The 11,870-nt window shown below is 39.6% G+C and overlaps 1 long non-coding RNA gene across 1 annotated transcript; it reads left to right on the forward strand.

Annotated features, from left to right (window-relative positions):
* Positions 1–8,422: 8,422 nt before the first annotated feature.
* LOC307045156 lies at positions 8,423–9,742 on the forward strand. The gene is made up of 4 exons (XR_013809792.1): positions 8,423–8,582; positions 8,775–8,944; positions 9,035–9,133; positions 9,641–9,742. It is a non-coding gene; the product is annotated as an uncharacterized lncRNA (long non-coding RNA).
* Positions 9,743–11,870: the final 2,128 nt, after the last annotated feature.

An 11,870-nucleotide genomic window follows, 5' to 3' on the forward strand; every position in this document is an offset into this window, starting at 1 on the left:
CCCCTCTGCCTTCAAAACTGCTGCCGTTACTCCAATCCTCAAAAAACCTGGTCTTGATCCCTCCTCCCTCACTAATTACCGCCCCATCTCCAACCTACCATTCCTCTCAAAAACTCTTGAACGCATTGTAGCCAATCAAATTCACTGCCATCTCCAAACCAACCAGCTTTATGAACCCCTTCAGTCTGGATTTCGTCCTCACCACAGTACAGAAACTGCACTCGTCAAAGTCCTCAATGACCTCCTCACCTCTGCTGACACTGGTTCCCTCAATATTCTCATCCTCCTCGACCTGAGTGCAGCCTTCGATACCGTGAGCCACAACATCCTGCTCACCCGACTCAGGGACATTGGTATTGAAGGTATTGCACTCAGATGGCTCCAGTCCTACCTCACTGAACGATCCCACTTCATCTCCCTCCCCAACCACTCCTCTGCCACAGCTTCAGTCACCCAAGGTGTTCCTCAAGGATCAGTACTTGGACCCCTCCTCTTCATCATTTACATCCTGCCCCTCGGTCAGATACTCCGCCACTTCAACCTGGACTTCCACTGCTATGCTGATGACACTCAGATCTACCTCAGCACCAAATCCCTCCATAACCCACCCCTTACCCACATCGATTCCTGTCTGACAGCTATTAAAACTTGGATGCAACATAACCTCCTCAAACTGAACAGCAACAAAACAGAACTCCTCCTAATTGGCTCCAAATCCACCCTCAGCAAGGTCACTAACATAACACTCACCATCGATGGCACCATTGTTTCCCCCTCCAATCAGGCACGCAACCTTGCCGTAATCTTTGACCCCACCCTCTCCCTCGAACCTCACATCCGCCAAACAGTCAAAACCTCATTTTTCCACCTCCGCAATATTGCAAAAATCCTACCCTCTCTCACCCGCCCCGCAGCCGAACGACTAATCCATGCCTTCATTTCCTCCCGCCTTGACTACTGCAACTCACTTCTTTACGGCATCAGCACTACATCCCTCAACAGACTCCAACGGGTTCAAAATGCAGCTGCACGTCTCCTCACACATACCAAATCATGGCATCACATCAGCCCAGTCCTCAAAGAGCTCCACTGGCTTCCTGTCTCCCATCGCATCAATTACAAAATGATGGTCCTCACCTACAAAGCACTCCACCATTTGGCCCCCCCTTATCTCACAAACCTTCTCACTCCTTATCAACCCCCACGGTCCCTCAGATCCACCGCAGCCGGACTCCTATCCATTCCCACATCCACACTCTGCAGCTTTGGGGACAGAGCCTTCTCAGTGGCAGCTCCTAGGCTCTGGAATTCCCTCCCCCAAGATCTCCGTGACTCTGAGTCCCTCACAGTCTTTCAGTCCCGCCTGAAAACACATCTTTTCAACTCTGCATACCCATAAGCCCCCCTCCTCTCAATCAATTTCCTCTTGACTGCCTTTTTATTTATTTTACTATACTTACTTGTTTGCCTGTCCTTGTTTGTCTACCCTCCCTGATATTGTAAAGCGTCTTTGAGTCGTGAAAAGCGCTATATAAATAAAATGCATTATTATTATTATTATTATTAAATCTCCTGTGTACAGTGCATACCAAAATGTATGAAATTATGCAAATGTCTCAACTTGTGTTAGCTTCAATAAAGTGGTGTTTGAATATTCTACAGTCTAGGTTATGTTATTATGTAAAGTTTATCATCTTATAATTAGAAACCACTTTGCAATTCTATTCTGGCGATCAAGCTTATGTTTATTTATAACACTTAAAATTATACTTCACAATGTTGTGGTGTTTCTTCTATTTGTGTAATAATTCTGTACTACAACCAGAGTGCGCTATTTTAATTTCCTAGCTTAATCCACTAGGGCAGGGGTCTGCAACCTCTTTGACCAAAAGAGCCATTTTGCTCCTTTTTCCCAAACATTTTTTTGTCTGGAGCCGCAAAACATATTTCATAGCTTGATAGCTAATAAAGTTGCATTGATTGTTATATCAGACAAAAACTACAGTTTTTTTTGCATTTATTAGGCTATTTATTACATTATATAAAACTGTTAACGTCTAATAGGAAACAAAGAACTCCTATCAGGACTGCTACAGGATTTGATTTGTAGATTTGATTTGTTTTTGATCTGTATTTTTGAAAATTATCTAACTTTTTTATTTTATTTTTAGCATATTGTTTATTGTTTATTATATTATAACTTAGTACTTTTTTAGCATATTGTTTATTGTTTATTATATTATAACTTATTACTTTTTTAACGCATTTCAGATATGCAACACTAAGCTGTCTGTGGCTCTTTCCTGCTGTAACGCTGCAAATTTCCCTTCTGTGGGACTAATAAAGGGATTCTGATTCTGATAAGGAGAATTAAAAATAATACACAGGCCTACTTTAAAATAAATTAAACACAGCACTTGGGGAGTCCTCTGCACATTTGAAGGGAAAACAAATATTATTAAAATAGGCCCACTTTGAAATAAATAAAACCTATAGTTGCACCCTAAAAAGAGTTAAAGGTAGGGTAGGTAAGAATGGAGAAACCAGCTAGAGTGCGCTAGAATTTGAAAATACACAACCGGAAAAAATATGCCTCTTCCTTCAGACTTTCTTACGGAGTCCCTCCTCCAACACACACAAACGCGCACACACGAACGCGCATCATCAATGAGGCCACGAGATAAGTTTGTGCACAGATGGAAGGCTGAAAGGCAGGTAGGCCATCCAGTTATTTTAGCCGGGCCGGCTAAAATGATTGGTCGTGCTTTTTACAGTGCTACGGCTTCCAGAGATGAATTTTTGTATGTATTTATTGTCAAAGCATTTAATATATTCATTGCTATCGGGACGTTAAGAGCATTCCATGGAATATAACAAAAAGTGTTTTCTGAAATAAATTACATACCCCATTGAATTATGACTGAAGATCGTCAGCTGTCTTCCTCTCCCTTGTTGTTCCTCGATACGTAAAGGCTGCAGCACCGTTGACAACTTCTCTCTACATATCGAACATACCGTTAAACCAGCATCGTTTGCTGTGAAAGCATATAACTCTGTCCACGCAGAATTAAATCCTGTGTTCCTCCGGTACTTTTCTTTGATTTAACCATAGTTCGCTCATCGAGCCGGGGGTCAGGTTATTCACCCGCAGGAAAAGGCTTTGGCGCGGGACCGTAGGAGGATGTGACGCATATTTTAGTTGACCTAATTAAAACCGTTTTGTTTTTTATTTATGTGTCACAGTTTCACCTCAAAATACAAGATACGAAACATTTTCAACCATGCAACAAAATATAAATAGTCCTACAAATACTTTTATTTTATTTCCTTCTTATTTTTGTCTAAGCCTATGGTCTAAGCTCAAGGGAGTCAGAGCAGAGGGCTTAAAGGGCCGCATGCGGCCCGAGGGCCGCGGGTTGCCGACTCCTGCACTAGGGAATAGCTGTTGCAAAACTGAGTTGTTTTTAACAAGGAGAAACTTATTTTCCTTAAAAATATCTTTAAAATAGGAAGAACATTACACTATGGTTAAACAACACAGCACGTAACCGCCAAAACACATTTTCAACCAGGAATATTTCAAAAACCGCCAAAACACATTTGCCAGCAGAATTACATCAATAATCCGCCAATACACTTTTGCCAGCAGCAATACTTCAAAACTTTGAAAATACAACAATCCTTCCCTTTAATATCCAAAAATCGATTCAGCCTTCTAGTTCCAACTGTGACAAGAAGTATTATTCGTTCTTCACAAGATGGAAGTCAGGAAAATGCCTCATTGGAGTGAAACCAGCTGCATAAGAACAAAGAAAGGAATGCTTTGAATTTGCATTTCACGAAATGGCGATTGCCCTGTCTTTGTTTTTCCACATTTGGGGTGTAAACAAGATGGCACCCGATTATTTCGCACTCTGACCTGTAGACAAAGAGATTTGTCCATGCGGCTCTCAGGTGGGAGTTTAAACAATGGCGAGGTGATCTTTAAACAAACCGTAACAAAGTAAACCACTGGTGTGGTATTATAAACCCTGAAATCCAAGCCAAAACAATACTTAGTTTCAAATAACAACATTTCTATCTAGTTTACTATGAAAAAAATGGGCTTTATCTTATTGATATCATCACTTCAAGTTAGGAACCCTTACGCACTAGCTATAAACCTGTTCACGTAATATTTGACTTTATAGTCGACTATGGGCTTTATCTTATTGATATCATCACTTAAAGTTAGGAACCCTTACGCACTAGCTATAAACCTGTTCACGTAATATTTGACTTTATAGTCAACTATGGTTAACTGTTGCTATTTGGACACGCCAAACCGGGACCAATATGGAGACCTATCAGCAACTAATAATAGACCGTCGTCTTATTACTGCACTGCTGTTGTAATTCCGATTACCGTAACCCACCTGCAATATCTTGTTTAAAAACAGAACAGTTTTAACCACTGATAAAGGCTTAGACCTTAACCAAGCCTTTTCTTGAAAAGGACTTTCTTTAAAGCACTGACTTCGGTTACTTAACCCTGAGTTGATTCACTATGCCCTGCTGGTTTTCACTTACTCTGCCCTTAACCGATTCGCTATGTATCCAGATCTTAACAAAAATCGTCAAATGGGCTATATACCCTTACGTCATAGGCTAACTAACTATGAGCGTAACAAGAGACACCTACGTGAAAACAGCAAGGCACCTATCCGAAATACAATGTCCACACACATTTATATTTAAAATTCAACACCCACACATGGTTAATAGCATGCAGGGTTAATGGAACAAAAGAAAGTGTGAACTCACCCTGCTTGTGACAAAACAACGCCTCGTGGTTTTAGAGTGATTATTTTATCAATTTGGGTTGTTTTAACATTAAAATGCACAGCTATTTTCAGGATCCGCCGGCTGCCGTCAAACACACAAATCTAACTTTGCCTAGTTTAACTAGTGAATAATCTTTGTCATAACAGGCATCTTCGTACCGATTGATTTGAGCTCTTGTGTGTCGAATGGCTGCAGGCGTCTCCAGGAAACAGCCGGTTGGTTTTCTCTCCTCGGTCAGCGGGATCACGTCGGGGAACTCACCAGATTTTAAACTGTGTTCGTTATTCTCCCGTCCAGGAGAGAAGCTTTAAAAGGAGACTAAATGGAGTCTCTGTGAATGTTCAATTGGGTACTTTAATTAAAAAAGGCGCGGGTTGGTCACAAGCATGATATTGTTCAGTCAGACAAACAGCTGTGATCCGCTCCTCGTTAGAGAAGAAAAGAAGTGGATCTCTCCTCCGGTGCTGTTATATATCCTCTGCTGGCTCCTCCCCGCCTGCCGGCTCGCCTCGTCTCCAATGTCCGTTGTTGCATTTAAATAGAGGATTGGTTCTTTTCACATTCAATATATGCTTAACACGGCTTTTCTCCTCATATTCTCTTTCATCACTTTTCATTTAACACATTCTAAACGCTGTAATCAATACTCTAAAAATTGCTTCTCGGCTCGTTTGGTTTCCGGTCATTCCGGATGTTGTCACATGCTACTCTCGTCTGTAAACAATAATGTATTCAAATAAACTGTACCTTCATTTAATATTCAGCATGGTAGTATCTCGACATCTATAGTTGTAGTGTTAAATCAGTAGGCTTTGGTTTGCACCACTCCAAATCATTTCGCTACTAAATTCGCCTCTTTAGTAAATCGTATATTAGCCACATGCTAAATGCTAACCGTAGATGAAGGATTTTCAGAATAAAAGCTTAACTGCTTGTGCACAAGAATTTCTGGTTTTTCAGTATAAAATAGCATTAAAACTGACGGCATGTTTAAACTACATTTCCCCATTAAAACATTGATTTTAATTTCTAACAAGTGGCAGTGCGCCAAGGTTACGGAATAGAAACTGGATCGAACGCCGCCCCCCCCCCCCAACAATTAGAAATTGCCAGTATTAAACACCCATTATTAACCAATTAAAATGAACCGATTAAACATCTCTCTGAAATAGTTTAAACGCATTTCAAGTGGAAGAATTGTTCGTGTCTCCTCTTCGTGTCTCGGGAAGCTGGAAGCTGTATTATTTTCAAAACATTAAAATAAAAAAATATTTTTTTTAACCACTTTACACAACATTGAGTCAAACTTATCCTTGTTGTAATCCTTGTTTTATTTATGTTAAATGGTTGTTGTCGGTTAATTTTCCATTTTATTTATTTTGGTTTAAGATATCATTATTTTTTATTTATTATTATCATGTTAGATGTTTAAACTTTTCTGCATTTTATAAGGCAATATATACTTTTTTGTTTTTGTCCGTAGGCTACTTAGGTTATTAAAGAGTTATTGTGTCAAAATATAGGAAATGTATTAATATTTTATTGTATAATCGGTACAGGAAATTACATCATTCAGAGCACCACCTATTGGCCAAAGACGCTGCCACCGGCATTGCGATCCATCCTCTGACAAAGTAAGTTTCGTCACTAAAGTCTGATACATGTTTTGCTTAGATTTAATAGCATTTTTTTTTTTAAGCCTTTACTCGCATGGTTCATCATACATAATGAACTGTTCTAAGTCTGAGAAATGCTTTCGCCATAATCAGCAAAGCAACATTAATGTGAAATTATTCTTGCAGGCGGCTAGCTAGCTAGCTCACCTTCAACATAAGCTTAAACTAGTTTAGCTACATTTATATCAGCTCATAAGTGGTGTGTGAAACATATTTGTCTTAATTACGGCTACATACGTCGGTGTTAAAGTGTGAGTTATACGTTATCTTAATCACTTTTGTTTTACACATGACAGTACTAATGCTGGCCGACATTTTAATATATGTTTGAGGGGGAGGGGCATAGTCCACGTCCATTTGCTTGTTACGCGTATGAAACAGGAAACACGTAAATGAACTCAGTCTGTCTGAAGTAGTTAAACCGTCACAATGTGCATTTAAAAAAGCTAGTTTCACTCCATAATTCACTTTTTCTGTTCTCTCCTGCAGCTCCCGTACCCACACCACAAACCCATACACTGATCTACACCATCATAAAACCAACGGCACTTTTAAGAGCCAAACTCAACCTATCTCTCTGTCTATCTACCTACCTTTCTTTTAGTTATTGTCTCTATCTTTTTCTATCATTCATTATCTATTTCTTCATCTATCCATCTCAATCTTACAATCTATCTCTCTATCTCTGTTTGTCTCATACAGCAGCTGTTGCATATCTGTTGTGTCTGTCTGTCAGTCTGTCTGTCTGTCTGTCTGCTGGCTGGCTGGCTGGCTGGCTGGCTGGCTGGCTGGCTGGCTGGCTGGCTGGCTGGCTGGCTGGCTGGCTGTGCAATGGCAACAAAACACAACCCAGACCCCAATATTCCCATGTCCAAAGAAGGGAAACGCATGGCTCTTGAGCTGAAGCATGAACACATGCTAGCTGAAGCTAAGGTTGGTATTTTAACCCATATGACCTCATTCATTTCCCACTTGAATTTGGCACTATCTGTTATCCAAAAAATGCTGAACAGGCCAAGAGTAACTGGATTTTGGATCAATGTATAGGGCCTTTGCAAAACGGTTCATCATTACAACATGGGGGGCAGAGGCTTACTAAATAAAGCTTGTTCAACTTGTTTTACTTCATTTGTTGTATATGGTAGGAAAAACTTGAAGCAAAAATGTTCTTCAAGTGAATGAATTTACTTGTATTTGTCCACTGTCATATGGTATCAGTTTATCAGCAACATCAACCTAACATGAGTTGTTACTTGGTCACAGAAAGCAGCTGAGGAGAGGAAACGGGCACGCTCTGTAGGAGACACTTTAAAGTCCCCTAAAAGGGGCTGTGTAGGACGTGGCAAGCCGAGAGGGAGGCGTGGAGGGCGATGCCAAGGCTCAGCTACAGGTTGAAATCCTAATTATTTTACATTTTACTAAGTAAATGGTTGGAAAATCGAATTAAAACACAGTAATTGCTTGTTGAGGGTCTAAAATCATTCCAATATATAAACGCATAGTGACACTACAGTCGGAGACATTCCTACTGTGGTGTCATAAGAACTATTCTTTATTTAATTTCACAAGCTTTTAAACAATAGGTAGATAATACAAATCATCAGTTATCTGTTGTTAACCCTCTATGTGATGTTTTATAGTCACATCCCCCCCGACTGAGGCTTTAAGTTTAAAACTAAAATCAATTTTTAAATAAATTGTGTTAGTGAGAGAAAATAACCTTATACACAACTGACAGTTCAGGACTCGAACGAGGAATGTAATTCAGTAAAGATATTGGCCAGTTCCATACTGAGCAAAGAAATGATCCTTGATTTTTAGTGTTCATCTTAAATATAGTCATTTACAGTTAAAGTTTCCCATTCTGTTCACAGAAAAGAATATGGAGAGACTCTCTGACATTCTTTCCTCATGTCCTCCTCCTGGGCCTCAAAAAAGCTCTGCCTCATCCTGGTCTTTTCGGCAGCAGAAAGCCTCAGAGCGCTGGAAAGAAGCGAGACCACACCACCTACAATGCCTTCTAGAAAAAGAGGCTGTTGGTCATCCCCTGTGTGGCCTCTGCCACGAGCCGGCTGTTATTAGGTGAGATAACATTTACCTTTATTTAAATTACTTTACCTAATTGTAATTTTTCAGTATTAATGCTCAGTGCCCTGCTATTTCAGCTAATATGCATGACTTTTGGGATGTTAGAAAACTGGGTACCTAGAGAAAACCCACATGAAAATGAAAGTAATTCTAGGATATTAGAATAATTTTGTATTTCCTCCCAAGGTGTAGAGAGTGTCTCCCCGAGGAGTGGTTCTGTGGAGACTGTGATGTACTTCATCACAAGAACCAGCCACTCCACAACAGGGACAGTTTAATGAATGTTTTTTTTAAACCAATTAGTCAAACAACGTGTGTTGTTAGAGTGGAAGGTGGATATGACACCCATGACCAAGGTATTCTCTCTCAAACTTGCATTTTGATGTTCACATGTCTCTTCGGCCAGCATATAATGGTAATTAGTGCTTTTTTTCCCTTTTTGACAGCTTGCATATTGCCAACTGTGAAGGCACCCAACTGCTCCTGTAAAGGCACAAACTTCACTGTGGTACCAGGCAAACCAGTGATTTTAATTACCATCAATGGTAAACAAATATATATATATTTAGATTTCTATTGAATTGTTGTTATATGTTTACTGTTGGGCTGAGGCATTGTGCTTCCACTTGGAGTAAAACCTTCATGTAATATCTGTTCATCTTTGACTATTTGTAGATGGAACTGTTGTAAAACGTGTCTTAATTATGTTTATTTACTTGTTCCAAGGGCGTTATAACTTGCATCTGCCACTATATGTCTGTCAAACTTGCCAGCAGCAGTGGACCCCCGACTTGAAAGTCCTCCTCAAGAGTGGATACTGGCCAGCTTCGGTCAGTATTTTCACACTTTACACCTTGGACCTCCTGAGCTCCTTTGAAGAGCTCAAGGTCATCTCTCCGGGATTCTCCAGACAGGCCTTTGCAAAGCTGCTGGAGCATCGTACAAAGTGTGGAGGAAGAGTAAGTGTAAATATTCTTTACCATATTACTGTATACATTATAACATTTCCGTAAATAGACAAAATCACAGCAATATATGTAATTATCTTCCAGTCTGGACCTGTCAACGGAGATGCACTGCAGCGCAGCTTTCTGGAGTTCTCCTATGCCTCGTATGAGGAAGACCAGCTCTGCTGTGGTGCTCCTTTCATCTGCACTGCCTGCACGCCGGAGATGTTGGCTGTTTCTGCCGATGGAAACAGTAAGCTGTATCGCTTTCGGCGAAGTGGAAGGTGCTGTTTCTACAATGTTGTTATTTAACTTTTTTGATTACTGTTTATATTTCATGGATATATTTGCTATTCTTTTTTTCCTCAGTTCTGATGGCAGCGCCTTTTTTAATGGGCTCTTTGTAGCAGAAGACAGCGCGGAGGCTGCATTTGTCGACAAAATACAGAGATCACTGAGAAATGCAAGTTTTTATTCGTCATTTTACCTTATAGGTATATCACAAAAATAGCCATGTATATCCGACCCTGACTTTCTTCAAATTCAGCTACTTCTCCTTACCATCTACTCCAAAATCAGATAATTTGACCAAATGGTGTAGATCGTGATTCCATTGCTTTTAACTGATTTGTCATGATGTAATGTGTGTCTTAGACCCAGGGAAGAGGCACATGTGGGGACTCCCAGCGGACAGCAGCGAGAGAGACGTCAAGGAGGGCTTCGAAGCTGGATGAAGAAGGGATGGAGGTGGCTGTATGTCGCCATGGGTTTCTTTTGAAGGTCTTAAATATGTACAGGGGGGAGATATTCTCCTACCCCCTGTATCTTCAAAAGGAACTCATGCCACTTGATGTGCTATCAGAAATGTAAATACTTTACTGACTTTATATTTAGAGATTGTATTCATACTCCTCAATGGAAGATCACCCTTGAATATGTTGACCATATGACGTTTCCCTATGCCGCAGCATCAGGCCAAACATTTCACTTGTACACAACTTAAATTGTATTGAAGAAAATGCTCAGCGTCCCTGGAATGCATCCTGAGCAATGAACCATTCACTTTTGATCCTTTTTGAAACACTAGAATGTAAATTCCTAAATCTCCAAGTATATCTTGCTGGTTACCATACAACTTGGTGAGCACATCGTTGTCCAAGAGCAGGAGGTCTTTCCCTTTTTTCCCAGAACGGGATGCCTATGCATTATTATTTTCGATCTCTTATAGGATTTACGTGTCATTAACTTTATATGACTGCACCTGCTACACCGCAGGCCAATAACAGCTTTCCTCTAATTGTTCATTTTTGTTTCTTTTGCGTTACTTACTTTAATTGCTTTGTCAGTTATATTTCCTTTTTGGTCGCCAGCTATTAACCTGATTGATTGAAGTACTTCAACATGTACAATGCACAGTCTTTTAGGATGTATAATTAGGGACATTGAGATAAACAACAAATAGTTTATTTGGTGAATCACCTCATTGTTGTTCTCAAAACAAAATAATACATTGTTATAAATTGTTATATTTGATTTACACATAGAATGTACATGTTTAATATACATAGTTAAATCATAAAAAAATGGTTGTGTTGTATGATTTCTTAATACTGTATGTTATAACCGTTTGCATAACTTGATTTTATGTGCTGTTGTCCATGCTTTTCTTGTTAGACTAACCCCAACGCTCTAGAGTCAAGACATACACCCTTATGGTGGCCTTTTACTTGTATTGTGGTGAAACACATAAGTAAACCATTGCCAGAGAGGACCATTTTATTGTTTTAAAAACAATGTTATTGATGTGGTTGGTTGATGAATAAATATAAATTAAGCATACGTCTGTTGTACTTTTTGTTGTTTACATCACACTGCATTATAATGCGTTTGGAAATAAATTCATTTAGAAGTAACAATATGGGTTAGCACTTGAATATTTTTGTAAAGAGATGATCCTCATCCGGAACACTGGTTGTTGGTTTAAGATAAGATAGAACTTTATTGATCCCAATTTGGGAAATCTTTGCGTTGCAGCAGCATTAAAACACATGGCATTATACAATACAAATAAAAAGACAAGAAATAAAGAAGAAAATACAATTGTTGAATTTACAAATGAGCAATAACAAGATATGCAAGGTATTATATTTACAAAACTATGTGACAGATGGAATATTAAATATTACACTGAATATGTCAAATGTACAGTGAAGAGAGAAACTATGGAGCAGAAAGTTCTCTTCCAGCCAGAGGTGATTTGTTGTACAGCAACACGTTCTCACTCTCAACCCGTCACATGTTGATGGACGGTCAGGGCCCCTCCCCGTCACCGACT

This window comes from Notothenia rossii, assembly GCF_949606895.1.
Source record: "Notothenia rossii genome assembly, chromosome: 6".
NCBI classification, from domain to species: Eukaryota; Metazoa; Chordata; class Actinopteri; order Perciformes; family Nototheniidae; genus Notothenia; species Notothenia rossii.